General features: G+C 44.7%; 1 long non-coding RNA gene across 1 annotated transcript; it reads right to left on the bottom strand.

Moving 5' to 3' along the window:
• Positions 1-8,825: 8,825 nt before the first annotated feature.
• LOC144589188 (uncharacterized) lies at positions 8,826-20,678 on the bottom strand. The gene is made up of 2 exons (XR_013545143.1): positions 16,525-20,678; positions 8,826-14,642 (listed from the first exon to the last, which is right to left on the bottom strand). It is a non-coding gene; the product is annotated as an uncharacterized LOC144589188 (long non-coding RNA).
• Positions 20,679-22,345: the final 1,667 nt, after the last annotated feature.

The following is a 22,345-nucleotide window of genomic DNA, read 5'->3' as shown; positions in this document are numbered from 1 at the left end:
CTATTTGGGAGCGAATTTTGTGTCATTTGTAACAGAACAGTCCTTAGCCACTTTAAAAGATGAATGATCAAGAGCAGTCATGTGATTTCCCTCTCTCTAAGTAGTAAAAAAAAAAAAAAAAAAAAAAAAAAAAAAAAGGAAGGTGGAAGCTTTATTCTTCCACACCCAGGTCCACATTTCAGGCATGGAGGGAATTTGCAGTAGTGTGAAGCAGCGATAAAACCCGAAACACCCCAGATGTATAAACAAATCAAATTAATCTAAACCTAGATGAGGGAGGGAACTTTTTAGCCGCCTAGAGTGATCGAAATGACTAGATAGGCAGGGTATAAATACAATAAATAAATAAATAAATAAATAAATAAATAAATAAATAAATAAATAAATAAATAAATAAATAAATAAATAAATAAACTTTTATTTTTCCTAGAAGAAAGCTATTAGTGTGTGCATAAGAACACGCTCACCTGGTAGAACATCTAGCAATTATTTAAAGCAGCACTTATTTCTGAAAATGTAACTATTCAATAAATGCTGTGCCCCTGGCCGCCTGAAACCCCATGAGTTCAACACTGAAGGCATCAAAGGGGTCTACATGCCCCCAAACACAACATATCTCATTCAGCCTCTAGAACAAGGGGGTCACCAGGACCTTTAAGACTCACCCCCCCACACACACACACGCAATTGCTTCTCTTAAAGAAAGATTTAAAGGGCAAGTCCTCTGAGAATGAGGATAATCCTTGTGTCTAGCAGGGTTCGCCTTGCAAACTGATACAGCTGGTAACTTGTGAGGAATGAGAGCTGTATGTTGGACAGCCTTCCTCACAACCCATCATCCATGATGCTAGCCTGCTGCATTCAGGCACGGTGCAGGATATTGCCGGATTCCTAATGTAAGATCAATCTGCCCAGTCAAGTTGGCTTTTGGACACGGGACAGGAGAGGGTACCATATTGCACTTTGACTCTAGGAGCAAATGTCTCGGGCCAGCCTGGGGGTCTCAACACGTTTTCCTTGCAACTCATGCGAATTAAAGCCATTGTTCAAGCATCTGTGGAAAATGCCATGCGTTTTTGCTCTTGGATGTTTCTCTGCAGGGCTTTCGAGCCAAGAAAAAGAGTAATAGGAAGCCAATGCTGTACGAGGAGGAATTCAGCATAATTAGCCCAAAGCTAATCTAACTTGAACACTGATTAACATCTAATAAAAACAGAGCTCTCAGCACAAAAGAGCAACCCTCCTAATAATGAGAGCGGAAACAATACATTTAAATAAAGCATTTATGTAGCAGTATTAATTGCTCTCTCACACTCTCTCTCTCCTTATGTGCTGTCTGCAGTACCTTGGTTATAGAAAGGGTCAACTTTTAATTGAACTCTTAATTAAAACTAGCATGCTCCCCCCTCAGCCCCAGCACCGCCGAACATTTGCGAGCAACCACTGGAGAGACCAGGTTAAAAGCATAACCATTTTATAACAAATTCAAAAGCTTGTTTCCTTTCTAGCAGATAGTATTCCCTCTGCAGCTGGCAACGTGTGGGCGCACAATCCATTACTGTGCCAAATGGCATTGTCTGACTATCTGGGGTTCCAACGGCTTCCGACTGAGATTGTCCCAAGGCTGCTGCTTTAGAGTCTCAAGAGGTCCCAGGAACAGGACTTCAGCAAAGGTTCATGTTTGAGAAGCTAGGCTTGCAAAGGAAGCCCATGTTTACCTATCAAAGATCAGTCACAGAAAGTAGGATAATGTGCAGAAAAGCTCCTGCTGTGACAATCAGATGCTTTCAGCACTTAAGGAGTTCTCTCTTCTAATACTGTGCTCTCTATAATATATAGTTTGACCCAGACTCTCTGTCTCTGACGTTATCCTGTGTTCTTCTTACTTCCTTTGATATTCTTCCCCTTCTAGGGAGTGAACTTCTCCTGTCCTCTGCTTCATCTGCCCTTTCTTTCATGCCATTTGCTCTCATTTTCCTTGATGCCAGCGGACTGGCATCAAGAAAAATGAGAGCAAATGGCATGATTTATATTATATGTTTCCCTTAATTGGGCAACTGGTGCCTTCTATCCTTCCCATCCAAAGGGGGAGAAAAAAAAACTTATTTTCTTGCGGGGAGAACATTTCAAATCATAATGGACAAGGATTGACTCTTGTTGCTCCCCTACCTTGCAAAAGAAAATAAGCGAGAAGCCAAGCAGTACCGCAAGCAGGCACAGAGGCCAGCTCTTCTCAGCCCTTTCATTAAGTTGCTGGATGTAACACCGGGTAATCATTGGATTAATGCTAATTAATGGAACCCTGAGCAATCAGTGGATTAGAATTCATTAATGTTGCTATAGGTAAGCTTGGGCTTATTTTAATGAGAAATTTGGAACGATAGATGAGAATGTAATTTTCCACATTGCAAGTGCTAAGATTTGGGTGGTGTGTGTGTGTGTGTGTGTGTGTGTGTGTGTGTGTGTGAGAGAGAGAGAGAGAGAGAGAGAGAGAGAGAGCAAGAGAGAGAGAGAGAGAGAGAGAGAGAGAGAGCGAGCAGGTAATTAGGTGCTTTCGCAGATGTTCCAAAAGCTGCCTTAAAGGAAACAAGCATATCATGCGTGACAGCAAAAGAGTTTTCAGATTCTGTGGAATTAGATGTACTACATTGGGCATTTGTTGTTGAGTTAGCCAAAGCATGTCTATAACGCCTGTTTCCCAAGTTTCAGCTTGTTCCCTCTTTCTCAACTAAGGGCATAAATATTAGGTTGCTAGTCATAGCTCATTTCAGTGTTTTCAAATGGATCACATGGGTTTTGGGGCCCACGCGTGGGAGGACCCCCCATTGTTGCCTGTTTCTTGACTTACTAGTACATCTAGTCTGCATGTGTTTCATTTGTTCCCTTATCATCCTCATCCTCATCCTAGAACTGCATAGTTGGAAGGGACCCTACAGATCACTGAGCCAACCCCTTCTTAAGGAGGCGCAGTTGGGGGGGAATTGAATTCCCAACCTCTGGCTCCATGGCCAGATGCCTAAACCCCTGAGGTATTCAGCAATTTTTGCCTTGACCCTTATTGCCTTCCATTTTTGCCCATGTTTGCTGGTGTGACTCCACCCAGTTCATTTTCATCCCATTGTTTCACACACACACCTTCGCCCTCTATTCAATTTCAGACCATTCCCACATGCTCATTTAGGGTGTGGTCAGTGCATCATGTTGAATAGGGTTTTTTTGGGCGGGCAGAGCAGGGAGAGAAAAAGATTCAATATATTTCAAGAATATCCAGAAGGAATGTTTATGTGAGATCTCTAGCTGGGATCCAACTTGTGCCCAGTTGGTAATTTATTTATCCTCCCCCACCACTCCAATATACATTACAAACAGAAATGGAAGCTGCTGCTGGTGAGTTACTGGGATTTAGTTAGTTTCTGTGTGATAATGAAAAATGCAGTTTCTTCCTTTTATGGCCTGGTATAAAATGTCCTGCCGCATGGATACGAAGGAAAAGGGAGTGTCAATACTTCACTATGGCAGCTCTTCTCCAAGAAGGCTACATACATAATTTCCCTTTCCTCCTAGAAACTACGGTACCTAATATGGCATACGTGTCGGCAGCAATTTCTCTTTCAGTGTCTTAAACAACGGTTTATTATTTCTACCGGCAGTACATTTCACCCCAAGTCTGTCAGTGCACTGCAGAAATGATTTTGATCTATGCTTAGGAGGAGAGGAAAAACTTGGCCAGGGTCATAATTTTCTTCTTGGGCTTAGTGGAATAAGTGCTGTGTATATACTTAGAGTAAACAGCGCAAAACGGAGAAGCGGAGAAGGGCTGCAAACCCACCATTTTGGTGTCTTAAAGCACTCAAAGAATCCTATTTTGAAATGGTCTCACTGTGTTATAAGCTGAGATGAAAGATGCCTCCTTCCTAAACAATTTATTAATGTTGCCGGGTGTGTAAAAATCAAGTTGCATTTTCTTCTGCACTTGAGAATGGAAGTAAATATATTTGCTTGATGTCTGTTATCAGGCTTTATGCCTGTATTTGTCAGGGTGTAAATAAACAAGCACCTTTTGACTTCTAGTAAAAGGTGACCGATACATACTGAGATGTTCTTATTAAATTGAGCTTCTGCCATGTTACAGCGTTCAGAATTCGTTGACTCAAGACCTGAGCTGGTATATAGGTCTTATGGTTTTGTGTTAGACACTTTTATCTTTGTTACTGCCTGGAAGAGCAGTCTGTGAGTCCAAGGCTGGCTCAAGAAATTTCGTTGCTTTTAGGCCCAGGGGGGAAAAATCGCACTGCCTCCATTTTATGTACAGAATTGGGCCGAGTTGGCAGTTGAAACTTAAACCAACATGGGCAAATTCCCTTCAACTCAATGGGAGCAAGCTTTCTCTGATGAGCCTATTTGTTTTCAAAATGATGGAAAATTAGCAAGTTCAAGTAAGGAAAATCCCCTCAAATGTTAATGCTAATGGCAATTAAGTACTTTTAGGGCCTTTGATAAATGTTACATGGCAAATTATGTAAGCAACAGCAACCAAACAATCTCTTAGGCCCTGTGATAAAACCAGCCTTGAGCTAGCTTTCATTTGTTTTTCTGCTTTTTGTCGTTCCTCTGGACAGTGGAAATCTATGGGCTAAACTGATGACTCACACTGAAGTTAATTTATCTTTGACTCTGAAGGCTGGTATTTTCAGCCACTCTCATCCTTGATTAATTAGAGAGGATTAATAAAAATGAAATCTGAGCAAGTGTTGGTACATCCTGCTGGGCTCTGCTGTTGCCTCTCGGCAGCAAGGAGACGACGGCTTTGCAATAGGAGACAAATGGTGAATTCTCTAGAGCAGTGGTCCCCAACCTTGGGCTTCCATATGTTCTTCGACTTCAACTCCCAGAAATTCTGGCCAGTAGAGGTGGTGGTGAAGGCTTCTGGGAGTTGTAGTCCAAGAACATCTGGACGCCCAAGGTTGGGGACCACTGCTCTGGAGAGCAGAAGGTGGTATGAAAGAGATCTTTGTAGACCATGCCCTGCTATCGTTGATCAACAAGCTAGATCTTGAGATTTGATTGGTTATTGTGGCCAAATCCCTCTTCCCAAGGAAAAAAATGTAGCTGGCATACCTGCTGACACCCCTGACAGTAAACATACAATAGTAAGAAATCAAATAACGAATAACTGGCTGCCCGTTCATGGGACACGAAAATTGCCACCTGAGACAGCCGCCCAATGGTAGAGCTGGCCTCGGAACAGCCAGGAGGCTCCACACCACTAAATATGTTTCAACAAAGGATTACACCCCACTTATATTAGGATGTTAAATGATCTAACACAGTGGTCCCCAACATTTTTAACTCCACGGACCGGTTGGGGATGGGAGGGCACCCCTCCGTGCTCACGTGCATGTGTGAAGGAGCGGGTGTGCGCTCACACGGGTGCGTGCACACTCGTGTGCATGCATGAAGGAGCGGGCGTGCAAGCAGACTAGCCTCAGGCCATAGACCGGGGGGTTGGGGACCCCTGATCGAACACATATTTGTTTCCAGAACAGTTAGCCAGAAAGTTAACATTTGTGTAACTTTCTTAAATTATTACATATTGGCATATACTGAGGGAGTCACTCATGGTTAGGGGTTGCCAGATACATGGGTACCAAAAGGAGGACATAGAAAGACAAAAAAGAGGACAGAGGAGGACGTATTAAATGTTTGATTTGAATTGTTCCGGATTAAACCCGCAATCAATACAATTTTATTACAGTAGCTGCCAATAAATGTCTCTTAGTGAACCGAACAAGAAACAATGATGTTAAAAAATAAAAATAAATTCAATGGAAGCTTTTTTTCAAAATACCAAAAAAAAAAAAAAATTAAACAGCCAATTTTACCCGAACATACTTCAGCCTGGCTGTGGGATACCCTGGCCGCTTGCACTCTACACAGGCTCAGAGGCAGGCTTGCTAATCTGGATGCCCAAACAAGGTTCCAGTGCAGGCAGGGGAAAAGTGGCGCTGGGCAAAGCCAAACGAGGCAGCCTCCCCTCCCCCGAGGGTCATAAGTTCAAGGCTGGGGAATTTGGGAGTTGGAGTCCCCAAAAGGGACCTTGAACGCACACAGTCTGGGCACTCGCCTTCCCATCGATGCGCTCAGGCGCTGCTTGCTCCTGCCTGGCTCGGCGGGCGGCGCTCCACTCATGCTGCCTTTCTGGGCTCCACGTGGGCTGGGTGGGCATGGGGGATTGCTGAGCAGCCGGGGTGGTGGCAGGAGGGGGCAAGGACTGTGCTCTGGCACCAGTGGCAGGTAACAGGGGGGCGGGCAGGTGGGGGTGGGAAATGACAGGGGGAGGGTGCGTCCTTCCACCTCTCCCCCTCCCATCCAAAATTATAACATAAAATATACAAAAGCCTGACATTTTGAGGTTTTTATCTGTGCCTGCCTGATGGAGAACATTAGGCTAAAAAGGAGGACATGTCTCCTCATGTCCTGCTTTTGCCTGACATCTGGCAACCCTACTCACGGTGGACCTTCATTTTTAAAATTGTATTTAACTTTTTTAAAAAAACCTTTACAGTATTTCTCTTTAGAAAGGACCCAAGGTGGCTTACGTTATTGAAAGACAACATTTAAAGCTAAAAAACAGTAAGTTTGCAATTACTAAAAAGGATCAAACAAAATACCACACTGAAAGACATTAAACAAAAGCAACACCAAAAACACATTCAAACCATGTGTTAAAAAAACCCCAGCCAGCCAGTCAATAAGGGAAAGCTTGCCTGAAGAGAAAGGCCTCTGTCTGCTTGTGGAAGGACAACAAAGATGGGGCCATCTTGGCTTCTTGTGGGAGGGAGTTCCACAGTCTGGGAGTAGCGACAGAGAAGGCCCTCTTCCGTGTCCCCACCAAGTGCACCAGTGAGAGTGGTGGGACTGAGAGGAAGGCCTCTCCTAACGATCTTCACATCTGGGCAGGCTCATAAAGGAGATGTGGTCTTTGAGATACACTGGACCCAAACCAGTTTGGGTTTTATAGGTTAGAGAACCAGCACTTTAAATTATGCCCGGAAACTGATCGGCAACCAGTGGGGCTGTTGTAACAGGAGGGTTATGTGATCCCTGTGACCAGCCCCAGTTAACAATTTGGCTGCCACATTTTGGGCCTGTTGAAGTTTCTGAAGCACTTTCTAGGGGTAGCCCCGCACAGAGTGCATTACAGTAATCCAGCCAGGATATAACTAAGGCATGTGTCACAGTGGCCAGATCTGACCTGTCCTAGAACTGGTGAGCTAATTATAATTGTACAAATACACTCCTGGCCACCACCGAAACCTGGGCACACAGGCTCAGAGACCAATCTGTGCATCTGTGTTTTCAGAGGGAGTGTAACCGCACCCAGCACAGGCTGCATCTCTGTGGCTTAATTTGCCTTTCAATGGCCCAGGAGCACCTCTGTCTTTTCTGGATTAAGTTTCCATGTATTTGCCCTCATCCAGTCCATTACTGACACCAGACACTGACCTAGAGCCGAAATGGCTTCCTCAGAGTTAGATGGCAAGGAGAGAGAGCGAGAGCGAGAGAGAGCGAGACGGACGGACGGACGGACGGACGGACGGACAGACAGACAGACAGACAGACAGATAGAGAGAGAGAGAGAGAGAGAGAGAGAGAGAGAGTTGGATGTCGTGGGCAGACTAAGATAGATAGATAGATAGATAGATAGATAGATAGATAGATAGATAGATAGATAGAGAGAGAGAGAGAGAGAGAGAGAGAGAGAGAGAGAGAGAGAGAGAGTTGGATGTCATGGGCAGACTGGTGACACCGAACCCCCAAACTCCAGACAACCGCTAAGATCTACATGAAACTGCTGGGAGACGTTATCTTTCAGGGGAAGAACTCATTGGACAAAGCGAAATAAGGGAACCATCATATAAATGGTGGGAAAAATATTGATAGCATCAGTGGAAAATCCGGTATTTTAAGGGCATAGAATGCTTTGTGTCCAAAGCTTCTGTGTTTTTTCAAAGGAAAACTTGCATTTTAATCCAGAGATTTTGGAGTTGTAATTTCATTTGCTTTTTAATAATATAACAAATGTTATTCTATTTTGATGTTTGATTTTATTCTGTTTTGGTGGTGCTTTTATTTCCTATTCTATAAACTGTATTGTAAGCCTCAGGTCCAAATTCCGGGAGAAAAAAAACAGCATGTAAAACAAGCAAGCAAACAACCAAGCAGATCACAGTGAGAAGGTCTGCCTGGTGAGGGAGAGGGAGAGAGGCCAGAGGAGAAGGGGCAGAGCGGAGGGCTGAAGGAACTCCGAAACAGTTGAAGGGGAGCAGAAGGTTCAAAGGGGGAGAAAAACAGAAAGAGCAGCCCAGTGGGTAGAGGATTAAATGGGTTTTAACCTTTACTTTGTAAGGTGACTTCTGCTAAGAGGTAAAAAGAACACTAAGAACAAGCCGAAGGACTTGGAATATTTTTCCCTTGGCACTGAATTATGGGGACAAAAAGGCTTAGAAAAGTAAACACCACGTTTCTCCACCTGTCTCTGCAAGGAAGCATCCACAAGAGTGCCAGCTCTCGACATGGCGGTGCATTTGATTTGATCATCCTTTTCTTCGAAACGAACCTGATTTCCAGTGTGTGTGCTTGTAAACACGATAATGAGATGGAATTAGAGGAATTGTTGACGGACGCAATCTGAACGGCTGCCAAGATGTTTGTTGATTGCTGGTGTACCGCCAGGCCTCTTTAGAAATTAAGGGATTCTTTTAAATCGTAAAATTGCTTTGTATTAAGAGGTAATTATGAATGACTGCAAAGCATTTCATATTGAGCAAATAAGCCTATTTTCACTCCCTGGACTGATTGGCAAAGTGTTGTGCATCTTTCCTGGAGCAATTACCGCCGGCCCTGTGTGTTAGGCCTGTTTGTCTTCTGCTGTTCTGAATGCAGAGAATTTCAGGCAAAATTTGTTATCTGGTACCGGCTTCTAAGAACTTCCACATATCTGTAAGCAGAAAAACGATCTGCTTTCTAACCCATGGCCAAATCGGCACAAAACATGTTCCCAAATCTGTATTGATCTGATAACCTTTATTAGGCCAAGCAAAAAGCCGCAACATGTGTAAACTTTTGAGAAGATACAAGACTGTTTCAAGACACAGCATTTTTCTTCTTAATGTACTTGGGGTTGCACTGTCTTTGTTGCTATTTTTTCTGCCATCCTTGGGACTTCTTCTTGTCTGCTTTGGTCCAGTGACTTTTTCCTGCCTCTTTCTTTCCCATTGTGTGCCCCCTGAAAGCCTGCTTGAGTTTTAGTAGCGCCTTTGTCCCAGGGAGTGGAATTCAGCATTTTAGTGCTTCCTTTTTGAAGCTAATATCCAGTGAGAGCTTCCCAGTCAGAAGCTTTTGATTCGTATTCAAAGCAACACTCAGGGAAACTCTAGCAGACAAGATCCTAAACGGGTTTAAAAGATTTATTAAAGATTTCCCAAAGATGAGAAGGGGAGTGTTTTTATAAAAGGGAAATTTAGATGGAAGGGCAGACAGCTTTGGTTAGCCAGGGGGAGAAAAGGAACTGGAGGGGTCTGAAGAACCCTTTCTGGTTTTGACTTTTGAATTTGAAGGGGCTGGAGGTGCACTGGGGACCCACCTCCCTCACTGGCATGGCCTGCAGCAAAATCCACCACTCCTGGAGGTTTCCAGGAGCAGAAGAGCTCATTCCCCTCAATATATAGTCTCTGTAGTGTTCTGACTTGCTACCTCAGGAGACCAGAGAACATGATTGCCTCTCACGTATGACACAAACAGAGGGCCTGGAACGATTATCTCTTTGGATGACATCTTCCAGAAGCCTCCAGGCCCACCTGGCCAGCAGCCATGCTGGGTGGGGGGCTCTGGGAGTTACATATTAAAAACAGAACCTTCTTCATAGAGATCGCTTTCCTAAGTCCTGCACAAACAGGTGTGCATAAGTGGTAAGGAAGAGACCTTGCAAGTAACAAGAGAAAGAAGGGGACCGGACGCAACCACTGCCCTCAAAAGTCCACAACCCCCACCACTGGATCAGGTTCCACCAACCTGGCCCTTTGTGCCTGCTGTTAATTACTCCTTTATTTCTCTTTTTCCTCTGTTTTCATGTGGCAGGGTCCCTAAAGGCTCCTGCCAAATAGCTCCTGCTTCCTCTATCTTGCTCCAGCCACCCTTACGATCCCTACCTTTCCTCCTGTTGCCAAAATGTCCGTTTTCACTCATTGCAAGCCAACACAAGGCAAAGCCACCCATGTTGACTTTTATTGGTTTGCTTTACCTGAGCCATTAATTTAAAATAATCTCTAGCCGTGACTGCACAGAGGCTGCCTAAGCCTCTCTGTGCTCTGTTCTTAGAAGAAGGCTGTGCACCTTGCACTTGGTCAAGGCAGCTTTGGGTGACAAGGGAGTCACTGCATTCTGAACACGGAGATGGAAAGTTTGTTGCTTTATAGGGCTTTTTTTTTTGTTCCAACAAAACTCAAGGGCGATTCAGGGTGAGTTTAAAACTAAACGGATCCTGCTAAAATGCCTGCAACCCCCTTCCCTATAGTCACAAAACAGCATGAAGACTGCACACCTCTAACATGGAGTCTCTCTTCATCCCCCAATTTTGTAGCCTTGTGGCTTTAACAAATGTTGAAAGCTTGTAGGGGATATTGTACTTTAAAAAGTTGGCTGAAGAAAGTATCACCTCAACATGGATTTCATAATTCATTTGATGGCCTGTAGTTTCTCCTACATTTAGCTGTGATGGCACTCTAAAATGCTTTGATGTGGGCTTGCTCTTTCCCCTTCTTCCTTTAGAGATGCTTTGGAGATTGGCCTGGGGGTGGGAAACATGGGGCCAGTCTTTTAAAGATTTTCCAATGATGAGAAGGGAAGACAAGCATTTTTTTTTAAAAAAAGGGAAATTTAGATGAATGAGAGGGCAGATAACTTTGGTTGGTTTGGGGAAAAAAAAGAATTGTCCTTTTGATCCATTTAGACATCCATTTGCTGGACTCATGCTAATCTAATATAAAGTAGGATCTTCATATCCGTAGGATCAGTGTCCACTGATTCACTTATCCACAGTCTGAAAATATTAAAAGTAACCTAGAAATATAAATCTGGCCACTAGAGGGAGCTGGAGACCATGCTATGTACTGTATAGTGTTTACTATTAGAATAGTGTTTGTTATAATCTATGTTTTTCAGCATGGGTGGGGAGATTGGAGACGTTCCCCTGCAGATACAGGGGTGCTATTGTAATGGCAGCCTGCTTGGCTGTCGACTTCCAAGGGAGACCAGGCTGGATTCCTTTTTACTCAAGCAGGTCTTCGACAAACTATTTTGTGGAGAATGGTCTTGTACCAGTTGGGTGTTCTATTTTTTCTTTGCAATGTGTTTATAAATTTAATTAAGTTAAAAATTAAGCTGTTGATTTTGTTTCAATATGTGAACTTATTTTGTGCTTTAATTTTATTTTTATTAACTAACTGCATTTATATATTATATAAATAATCTGACAGCAAGCTGCCCCCTCATCACAGGGGAGAGGATTGCCAAGATGGCATGCATGAAGGAGGAGAGGGGCACGCTGCCTGCTGTATCTTTGCTCCCTCTGCAACACGATAGAGGTGGCACTGATGGTAATGAGGGTTTTTTTGTTTTTGTTTTTGTTTTTGCTGATCTCGGCTCTTTGACAAATGTCAGCCCCGAAGACTCTCTAGACCAGTGGTTCTTAACCTTTGTTACTCGGATGCTTTTGAACTGCAACTCCCAGAAACCCCAGTCAGGACAGCTGGTGGTGAAGGCTTCTGGGAGTTGCAGTCCAAAACTCCTGAGTAACCCAAGGTTAAGAACCAGTGCTCTAGAACAGATGCTGGAAAGGGTCATTCTTGCTGTTCCAGCCCTCAGATTTAGCAACAAATGTGCCAGGAGGAGGAGGAGGAGGAAGAGGAAGGAGGAGGAGGAAGGAGGAGGAGGAGGAGGAGGAAAAGGAGGAGAAGGAGGAGGAGAAGAAAAAGGAGGAGGAGGAGAAAAAGAAGGCAACATCAATGTACTGTACTGGAGTCATCTTCAGGATGTGAATTCAGTATCAAAGGAAGAAAAACATTCTAACTCTGAGTATCTCTGAGTATCTCAGGTACCTCTCAGACTGCATTATATCTCAAGGGATGGATGTAAGATACAGTATATGTTTTTTAAAAGGACAGGAGGCCATCACACACATTTAATATTGTACAGAAGAAGAGCTTTTGACAGTCGCTGCAGTGAAGGGAAACTGCAAAGACTAATCATCCCATTACCGCTAATTGGAAGAAATTTCCCCCAAGGTGGTCCTTGCTAGCCTTCATGGTCCTACTAGCTGGTCCTAAATTGAATAGAAATGTTATATCCAAGTTTAGCTTGAGAATCGTTTTTACATTTGGGGTAGTGGGTGGAGGGGAATGTGAAATGATTCTGCAGCGATATTAAAACAGAGAGGCTGCAATCATCCCAGCCCCCCACGACTGGGAATAATTAATCTTCCCTCCTGGGGATAAAACATTTTCATGATAATGCAAGGTGTTCCTTATATAAAAAAAACAGCCTTTGAAAGATGTGGTCACAATAACATCCCCCGATCTGGGATAAGAATGTGGAGCATCATCATCATTTTTGATGACTGTCAGCATGGGAGAATTCTGGGAGCTGACAGCCAAAACGCAGATGATGAAGCTTGGAAAGTTAATAAGAAGAATCAGTTGTTGTAAAGCCTTACTGTTGAGTAAAATACCTAGAACTGCAAAACATTTTATTTTCTTTTGTAATTTACACATATTCTGTTCAGGCAATTTACTCGTGGAGACCCTGTGCATTTTATTGTGCAGGTAAGTTAATTGCAGAGATGTCACATTGACAGAGTATTCTCCAAATTACCTCTTTTCCTATCTACTTCTGTGCAGAAGAAACTGTGAAAAACAGCAGAACACAAAGATCTGTAATGTTTATGCAGATGTGAAAAAGACTCCTAAGGAAATGAGCAAGCATAAGCACCACTTTTTAAGAGAATGCAGCCTTGATCCTGTAGCACATTGAAGTAGGCTGACATCAAGAGTACATTCCAGGTCTGTAAATGTAACAGTAAAGGTAACTAAATGTTAAAACTCAAAAGGAGTGATCTTTAGTTATAATCTTCAATGTAACTTAATTATTGTTTTTGTTATTAGAAGAAAAGAGCAAGTGATTTATGGGCTGCCGTCCTGTTGCTGTAACCTATGCCATGTAAAGATGATTACTGTATGTCATCTAGCTGGCCATGTATTTTTGGTAAATTAAAGACTTCCCGTTATGTCCCATGGCTCCCATTGGTTCTGAATGATGAAAGAAATTACATGGGCGCCTCGGGAACTTTGGGAGAAATGTCAGAAAATTTTAGTTTTAAAAAAATTGCCACTGCTGATGATGTCACCAGTCTTATGTACGGTACATTATGGCAACGGGATTTCAGCCACGCTTTGCAACAAATTACTTCCATACTCCGTTAAACTACAATACCCATAATTCTAGGTAACATTATCATGGTCATAGGGGATGATGTGAAATGTAGTCCAGCACATCTGGAGGACACCAGGTTGGGGAAAACGGCTACTTTAGTTGGCTAGCTGGGCATTTTTTTCTTCACTAACATGAGAAGGTAATCTCGCCCAAGTACGCCTTCTTGCCTGTGGCTGTTTTTGGATCAAGCAACTGAGAGACAATCAGATTTTATTGACCCTATGCTGGTTCCTTCCAATGTCCATCTGCAGCTGCAAAAACATAGTTGGGGTTTGATTTTCCATTTTGAATCCTGCAGAGGCTCAGGCTGCTTTGTCTGGTTACTTGGTTACTGGTCACAACAATTGCATTGCCCTCTTTGTGGTTTCAGTGACCCCTTCCTGTTATGGGGAGAAAGGGCATTGGCATCTTTTGACGCAAACCAAAGGCAGCAGACAACAGTTCCCATCCTCTCCATCCAGGGTGGGGATGATGGGATTGTCCTTTTGGCAGGATGAAAGGGACTGGCAATGTTGTCTGCTTGGGTTGCCGATGTCAAAGAAAAGAAAGAAAGAAAGGTATCTGAGCTAGTTCTCAAAGCATTGTAAGGACAAAGTTTCAGAGCCATTTCCCCCGAGAGATGGTTGGTAGGTCAGCAAAAATCAATTTGATGTGACACATGGAGGCCGTGGGTGAAATTCTGTAGCCCCTGGGCTGGGCAGAGGGTGCATTAAATGCTCATGGTGTCCTCCTTAGCCAGAATACTGATGTGCACAAATATGCCATAGAATACGTGGTCCAGATAAAATGCAGCAAAAGCAGCTTTTTGCTGAGATTTCTTCAGAAATACATCCTTGTATAAAATTGCAGTAAGAAATTATCTGGATTATAACTCCGAAAAGTCTTCCCCCAGTTAGAAAATGTTACACCTACCTGTGTCTTTCTAGTGGTGCAAGTAGGGGAGTCTTCGTAATCTTGCTCTCTTTGGTGCACATCCTTCAAAAAATCCACAGAATTAATGGCTCGACTGCAAACACAACGCGTACCATTGTGCCTTCTGAATCTTGCCCAGTTGCATACACAATTTGAAATGTAGCCACCATGTACCAGCCGGGCTGAACAGAGGAGAAAAAAAAGAAAAAGAAACCAAACCAGAGTAGCTTTTTTCTGTTTTTGAGAGAGCGAGTTTGTGCATGTGAGAGCCGTGTCAGGCCATAATTAGGAGGGAAAGCATGTTGATGTTGCAGAGGGGTGATTGAGGCAGCCTTTTCTCATTTATGAAATCAGTTTTCAAAGGAATTCCATTCTTCAATAATGATAATAATAATAACAACCTTTGAACTGCAGAGCTGGAAGGGACCCTGAGGGGTCATCGAGTCCAGCCCCTCTCAAGGAGGCATAGATGGGGGGGGGGAATCGAACTCCCAACCTCTGGCTCTGTAGCCAGAGAGGCCCAACCCCTGAGCTCTCCATCAGTTCTTAAACATCCTGCCAACCCAGGTGAGAGAAGTTCATGCTGTAACTGCTCAGGTGTTCACATTTTTACCAGTTCCACTCTCCCAATGAGTTTCCATGGCCACATGGGGATGCAGACCTTGGTCTTCAGGATCTTAGTTCATCCCACTATCCACCACACTACAATGAGTACCTTCTTCCCTAGTTATCATTACTTGTAGGATGAATATGTTCGTAAATACATTGTTCATTGCACCCATGTGTTCCTTTTGCAGGCGTCTAGTCCATAGCAACACAGCAAGCAGTCTTTTACTGAGCCTGATCATTGGCCTGTCCAGCTAACTAGTCGGCTCTGACTAGACCCAGGAAGGCTCCAGAATTTCAGAGGCCATTGTTTCCTGGCTTCACCTCAAGACCCCTCGTATTCCCTGGCAGTCTCCCATCCAGATACTGACCTTAAGGGCCTGGCTTTGCTTAGCTTCCAAAGTCAGATGGTCTGAGGTAGGATGGTGTCTATAATATCTACGTAATGCGTAAGATGTCCACAATTTGGAAGTGAATACCATTGAATTTCACGTTTATTTCTCAGTCAACATGGATTGAATTGTAGTGTAATTTCTAATCAGCCCCTTGGGGCATGTAACCGTGTGCATAGTAAATTTTTTTCCACAAAATTCCTTGATAAAACCCAAGGAATTTCATGGAAGTAAATGAGCCCTCTTCAGGCGTTTAAAAAAGGGCTAAACTGAAAGCACGAGAAGGAAGAGAGTTCTAACCCTGACTGCTACTCGTCCCTGTCTCCAGCGTGAGCAGGGCTCTCTAAAGAGGAAAGCTTCTGCTTCACATGATACCTTCCCATGTGATTGGAGACTCAGAAGAATCCGGGTTCTTCATTAGAGATGGGCACGAACCTCGGTTCGGAGGTACATGCCAGTTTGTTCCTTTCCCCTGCCTCCCTGGCCCAGTTGGAGCACATTCTCCTCCTCCTCTCTGGCTGTTCAACCAGTCCCTGGCAGGAGCACAGGTCTGCCTGTCCCGCCTCCTTGTCTGAGTGGATGATGAGCCAAGGAGGCGGGGCAGGGAAGCCCGTGCTCCTGCCGGAGATTGGTTGAGAAGCTGCAGAGGAGTAGGAGAGGAGTGTGTGCGCCAGCTGGTGAGTGGGGGGTCCAGCTGGGGAGGTGGGGGGGGAAAGGAACATGCGGCATCTGTGGCCCCACATGTACGAACTGGCACAAACTTCTGAACCATGGTTCATCCCCATCTCTATTCTTGATCATATGGAGAGGTTTCATGTGCAACTGAGTGCTTCCTCTTCAGACAGTCCTCCTTCCTATAGAAAAAGGACAGGCAAGAATGCAGGGCTAGAACTTTCTCCCCGTTTTCAAATTAAGCCTTTCCCAAAAGCTTGGATAGGGGTCTAGGCGCCCTGAATGGTGGGTAGGAGCAGCATCTTGAAAGCAAAGGTGTGCATGTAAAAATCTTCAGAACTAGGCATCTGGTTTGCATCCCAAATATGTTGTTCAAGAGTTGCATAAGGTTTACCTTTCATCTGCCTGCACACGACCTTTGGAATTCACAATCAAAAGCTCTCCCTAGTGCCTCTCCTGAGCCATCCGCTTTAAGTTCCTGAAATGAGAAAAAAGTGTGAGACTTGTTCGCAATCGGTGGAAGACTGAGGAAGTGACAAAATTCATATTTTGGGCAAGGTTCTGGCTCTGAAAACTTATAGCTGCTCTTGGAAACTAAGGAACTGATGTAAACATTGGATTGGCGTTATTTTCTGGCTCAGGAATTATATCCTTTCCTGGGCTCATCCTAAACATAGTTTAGTTTAGCTCAGTTGAAGCATGGAAGGGATATTTATCAGGTCCACCTATTTTGTAAATTCCAGTCCTGCAGAACGTCAAAGCAAATCAAAAGGCTTTTGTGACACAAAATCCCATTTTTTCAGTTTCGTAATCCAGCGTGTGACTCAAAAATGTACAAAAAGGTACACATATGGAGAGAAAGAGTGCCGAGAAGTAGACGATTAGATACAATTGCATCCCCCCAAAAAAGCATTTTACAGAGGGGACCTGCAGAAAGTATACACAACAGGAAATGTACATACAAAACTCTGCACATTAAGACAAATGTGTTGACAATGCAGCACAAGCATGGAGCAGAACAAGCATGTTGTGAGAGTAATAGAAAACTGGGCAAAAGCCAGATTCGTACATCCACCTGTCATTAGTCTATTTCATTTAATTGCATCTCATTCTTTATTCCAGGAGGTCCGGGCTGTACTTGTATCAGTCTTACCTGTCCAGAGTCACAATAATTTGATAAGGCAGTAAAAACAACAGAGAGTTTTGTGGGACCTCAAAGGCTAGTAAATATATTACGATATAGGGGGCTTAGAGCTAGACGACAGATGAAGCAGAAAAAAATGACCACAAAGACAGCTCCGCACCCTATTTTAGTCCAGCAAGAAACATTTGAAGGAAACCAGTAAGAAGCTGGCATGAGGTCAGCCAGTGAGCTTCATGGACAGCTGAAGGTCTGAGCCTGGATTTCCCCAGTCCAAAGCCCTGTTCAGGCATAACACGTTGAGTGAGTAAAAAAGCCGAGACTTGACTGCTCATCCTAGTCGGCTCCACCATCATTTTGCCCACGCAAACACCAGTCTGGAGAACCTTGCACGCGGGACCCAAATTTCCCATGGCTTTTGCCCACATGGAGGGGCTGGGTGCAGGCAGAAACATCTCTTCGGGTGCAGTGTCACTTGGGTGAGTGAAGAGATGGCAGAGAAGGTAGGTGAAAGTATGTCGGTGAACCCACTGAGACCCTGGAGCATCCATACCAGGCTGGTACTCATGTCTGCCCATCTCTGCTTGCTTCTCTTCTCAGTCGCTTCCAGCATACCATGAAATGAGGTCTGAGCAGGCCGGTCCAAGCGTTAAGCAGAATAATGTGGGTGTCTCAGCCAAGGGATTTTGGGTGTTAGGAAAGAGGGCAGATCATTACGTCGTTGGTTGCGATCGTATTTTTCATTGCCAAAGGGTGCGGCGGGAGGTGTGTTATAGATGTCAAGATTGTATGTGAAGCTTAGGGTATCAGGTACCCTGGGCTTGAATGTTGAGGGGGTGGTGGCATTCCCTTGTCTTTGTAAGGCAGCAAAATGGTCAGAGTCTACTAAAGTTTACAACTGTAGTTTAGGAGTGAGTTACCTCCCTCCCTCCCGATGATATCAGCCCTTTTCCCCACCATCCACATGACGTCTTGCCCTGTTGTGGTCAGAACATTGACAGCCTCTGAGATTTTCTATAGCTTTTTGTCCATCCTGCAAGGCATGGCTTATCCTTGAGGTCTCCCCTTGTTCCAGGAATGGAAGAGGAAAGGAAAGAGGAGTTTTTCTTCCTATCTCCATCAGATGCTTTGAGAATATTCCTCCCCGCTCCCCTACTTCCACTTTTCCCTCAGAGGCTTGCAGAAGTAAAGCGATTGAGGGGTAGGTGGATAAGGTGCTGTGCGAGGTGGAGAGGGCCTGGTGGCAAACAAGAGAGATGGGGAAATGTATTTACCGGTCTGTAGGTTTACAAACATGGGCCTGGGGTTCTGAGAGCATAGGCCGTGAGGCTTTGGAGAGGCAGAGGACGGTTGATAGGAACTAGACCAAAAGGAGAGGAAATAAGCACAGACCGCAGGCGCAGAGGGCAACTTGCCCCTTTGCCCCATGTCTTGTTTCTTGTTTGACATGCAGGCACAAACTGGGGAGCCTCAGTCGTCTTTGTCCCATGGCCCCCTAGCCCACCTTTCGACTTCCTACAGCCAGTCTCTTCAGGAAGAAGATGTGGCGGCTATTACTTGCTGGTGTTTGCATGGGTGTTCCAGAAACAACTGCCAGCCTCAGTCATTAAGGGTTAAGAAAGGAGGATCGGGGGATGGTGGGGGGTGAGCAAGGGGCCGCCTGGCAGAACCCTCCGGCAACGACCCCCAGAGTAACTCGGCTCCAAATGGGAACACTCCCGCTCTGCAAAAAGAAGCCTGAGCGTTTCTTTTGCACCCACCAGGTGGCAGTATTGTCCCACAAGAGGAGCTGCTCAGAGCCCGTTGGCTTGTATGCTAAAGCGCCCTTGTCAGCGACCGTATGGATAGACACCCGGTGGGTTTCACCAGTCTGAGTGGAATCTGATTTTTAGAGCTGTTTTTATGATGATATCATTATTTCTTTACAGCTACAAATTAACTGTCTGCTTCAATACGCGCCGTGTTCTCCATGCCTTCAGGGAATCTCCCTGTCAGAGAAGCAGGCCTTCCAGTTTTATGAGCCTGACGTGGCACCAGTAAGGATCAAGACGAGTTCCTTCAAGACAAGCCATTAGAGGTGACAGGCCCACGGGATCCCCTCCGGGCAGGGGAGTCTGGCCCGCCCGCGGGGCGTGGCTCCTGCCACCCATCTCCAGCAGCTACCTTAAGGTTGGCTGTGCCAACAAAGACCCCCATCGCATTGTGGCCAGATCACTTGGGTTAACAGGACAGCATCCCGCTGGATAGCCCAAGTGGTTTTAGGTCTCTGTCTGCACAGAGGTTGGGAGTTCAATTCCCCCCAGAGTGTGCCTCCTGGGAGAAGAGCCAGCCTGGGTGGCCTTGGGCAAGCGGCACCGTCCCAGGGCGCCCTCCCAGAAGAAGAGAAAGGGAAATCGCTTCTGAGGACTCCTCTACTTAGAAAATCCTGAAAAGGGGTCACTGTAAATCAGAATTGACTTGAGGGCACAGAATGGGCATTATTATTAATATGACGGCATCATGCAGGGTTGTTTTTGTTGCCTACCTGATGAGGGATTAAGCAAAAGAACATGCCGGCTGGAAACAGAAAGCTCCCCTCATTCTTTGGGCCAGACAGAGGGCAGTAAGTCCGTTCACACATGCATGCCCTTTGTTTCAGGAGTGCAAACAAACGTTAGCAGGCATGTCTGAAAAGATGAGCACTCCTCCAGGGAAAAGGTTCATGGTAGCACCTACTCAGTCCAAGGTGTGAGTTTTTTTTTTTTTAAATTAAAAAAAAAGCTCAAAGATTCAATTGTCTATGAACAGGAGAGACCGGGGGGGGGGGTTCATTCATTTATTTGCACTTTACTTCATAATGGAAGCCTTAAATGGGACCTTGTGTGTGTATGAATGGGCTGCCTCGTACTAGTGGCAAATAGGTGCTCCTTGGAACTGCACCCACAGCCACATTCCTCAGGGAGGTTCAAAAACGCAGGCAGCTGTCGACCTGTGTCAACCACCCAGTTCTAGGACTTTTGATCTCCACCAAGAGCAGGTATTTTGCAAGCACAGTGAGGCTTCATGACTCCCTCACGACCAATCACCCCATTTACTTTGTATGCAACAGGGATCTCTCACGATAGCATGCTGTTGCCTGGAACATCCTTCCTTGATGTTGGCAACTCTGAAGATGCTGTCAGGGGAGAGGACCCCATCATCCCCGCTGAACAAGACACCCTGGTATTTTGATTCTGCACGCCTGGGGTCTGCTACTATGCTGCCAAATATCATGCATAGGAGACTCCTGTATCACTTAGCACCATCCCCACGGCAAGCCTGGCATATAGAGTCATGCACATTTATATACCCTGTTTCCCTGAAAATAAACCCTAACCTTGAAAATAAGCCCTAGTATGATTTTTCAGGATGCTCATAATGTAAACCCTCCCCCCAAAATAAACCCCAGTTAAGTGAAACCCCGCCCTCTACCATTGTGCAGCAACCAGAAGATGATGACATGACTGTATTTGAATAAATGTAGATTGCTTTACATGAAACAAATAAAACATCCCCTGAAAATAAGCCCTACTGTGTTTTTTGGAGCAAAAATGATATAAAACCCTGTCTTATTTTCGGGGAAACACGGTATTTGCTTTGCCTTAACTTGCCTAATGGTAGGGCCGGCCCTGATTCAGGAGGGCTTCTCTTACATTCTTTTCTCCCAGCTTTGGCCCATACTGTCAACCTGAAGAATAGAAACTTACCTGACAGACCCAAGGATTGACTGTGAGATGGCTTTGAATTTCCTAAAACTCTTATTTGCTGTCCTTACGTGCCCTCCAATGGCTTCTGACCCACGGCGGCCCTACGAATGGGTGACCTCCAGAATCTCCTGTTTCGAACAGCCCTTGCTCAGCTCCTGCAAGCCCAGGGCTGCAACTTCCTTTCATTCTATCCCATGGATAAACATTCACACACTTCTCCATGGCCCCACTGAATAAAACTGGCTAAGCAGCCACTGCAGATGAGCTGTATCTATTTAGCTGGACAATATGGGCTTTGTTGTCCTTGAAGACATACCATCAGAAGAAAGATGCTGCCCGGCCATTTTGTGTTTCTCTCAATTTGGGTACTGGTATTAAAGGGGCAGAGGGACAAGTTTCCAGTCAGGACAATGAGACCCACGGAGGGCAGAAAATGCCCTTGTGACATTCCCCCCCCTCGGCTTCCGCCACGTTGGTAGACTTTGCTCCCTTTGACATTTACTGAGAAAGACGCTGAGTCTGTTTATAGCAGCAGGAGTGGGAAGTGAGTGTGTGGCGCACAGGTCCGCCGCTTGACGGCTATTCTCAGAGCTGCGAGTCTTTGCTCTGTGGGAGGAAGAAGAATACACAAGTACCTGTTTGAAGCCTCACACATGTCAAGAGTGTCTCTGCAAAGACTATTGTTTGCTTTTCACAAGTGCAACAGATTTTTTTTAAAAAAACCTTCTAAAAACGGAACTATCTAAAGCTGCCTTTTATTAATGCCCTCCTTCTGATGACCTGTGTTTTACACCTGATTTATGTTACTTTTGGTGAGCTATGTTGCGTTTTACTGTATTGTATTGCTTTGTATTGTGTTGTTTACTTGTGAGTCAATTGGTTTTTAAATTATTGGATTATTTGTATTTATGTGTGGCAGTGCACATTGCACTGTTGGATGATATATATAAGATAAATCAATCAATAAATAGTATTAAAACCAGCTAGTTTCAATATGGAGCACTTCTTTGCCTCATCCTCAGATTTCCAGCTTATTCCTTATTTATCCCTTTTTAATTTTCTTTTTTTGCCAGAGATTTTCTCATCTACTGGATTTAAAGCACAATAGAATCTCTTGGATTTAATTTTGGTATTGGATGCCATTAATTATGCTTTTCATTGGCCAATCCAGTCTGCGAGAGTGGAGTGTATTAGAGACCTTTGCCATCTTGTCCATTAGGTAAAAATAACTGGTGGATCTGGTTAATCACTCTAGGTGTGCAGAGAGACTTCATGTTGGAATTGTGAGAACCTCACATACTGTCTGTGGTTTGAGTGACTGGGCTGGGGTGACTATCAGTCTCTCCAGC

This window comes from Pogona vitticeps, chromosome 1, assembly GCF_051106095.1.
Source record: "Pogona vitticeps strain Pit_001003342236 chromosome 1, PviZW2.1, whole genome shotgun sequence".
NCBI lineage: Eukaryota > Metazoa > Chordata > Lepidosauria > Squamata > Agamidae > Pogona > Pogona vitticeps.
This window is presented reverse-complemented; position numbering and strand designations above follow the sequence as displayed.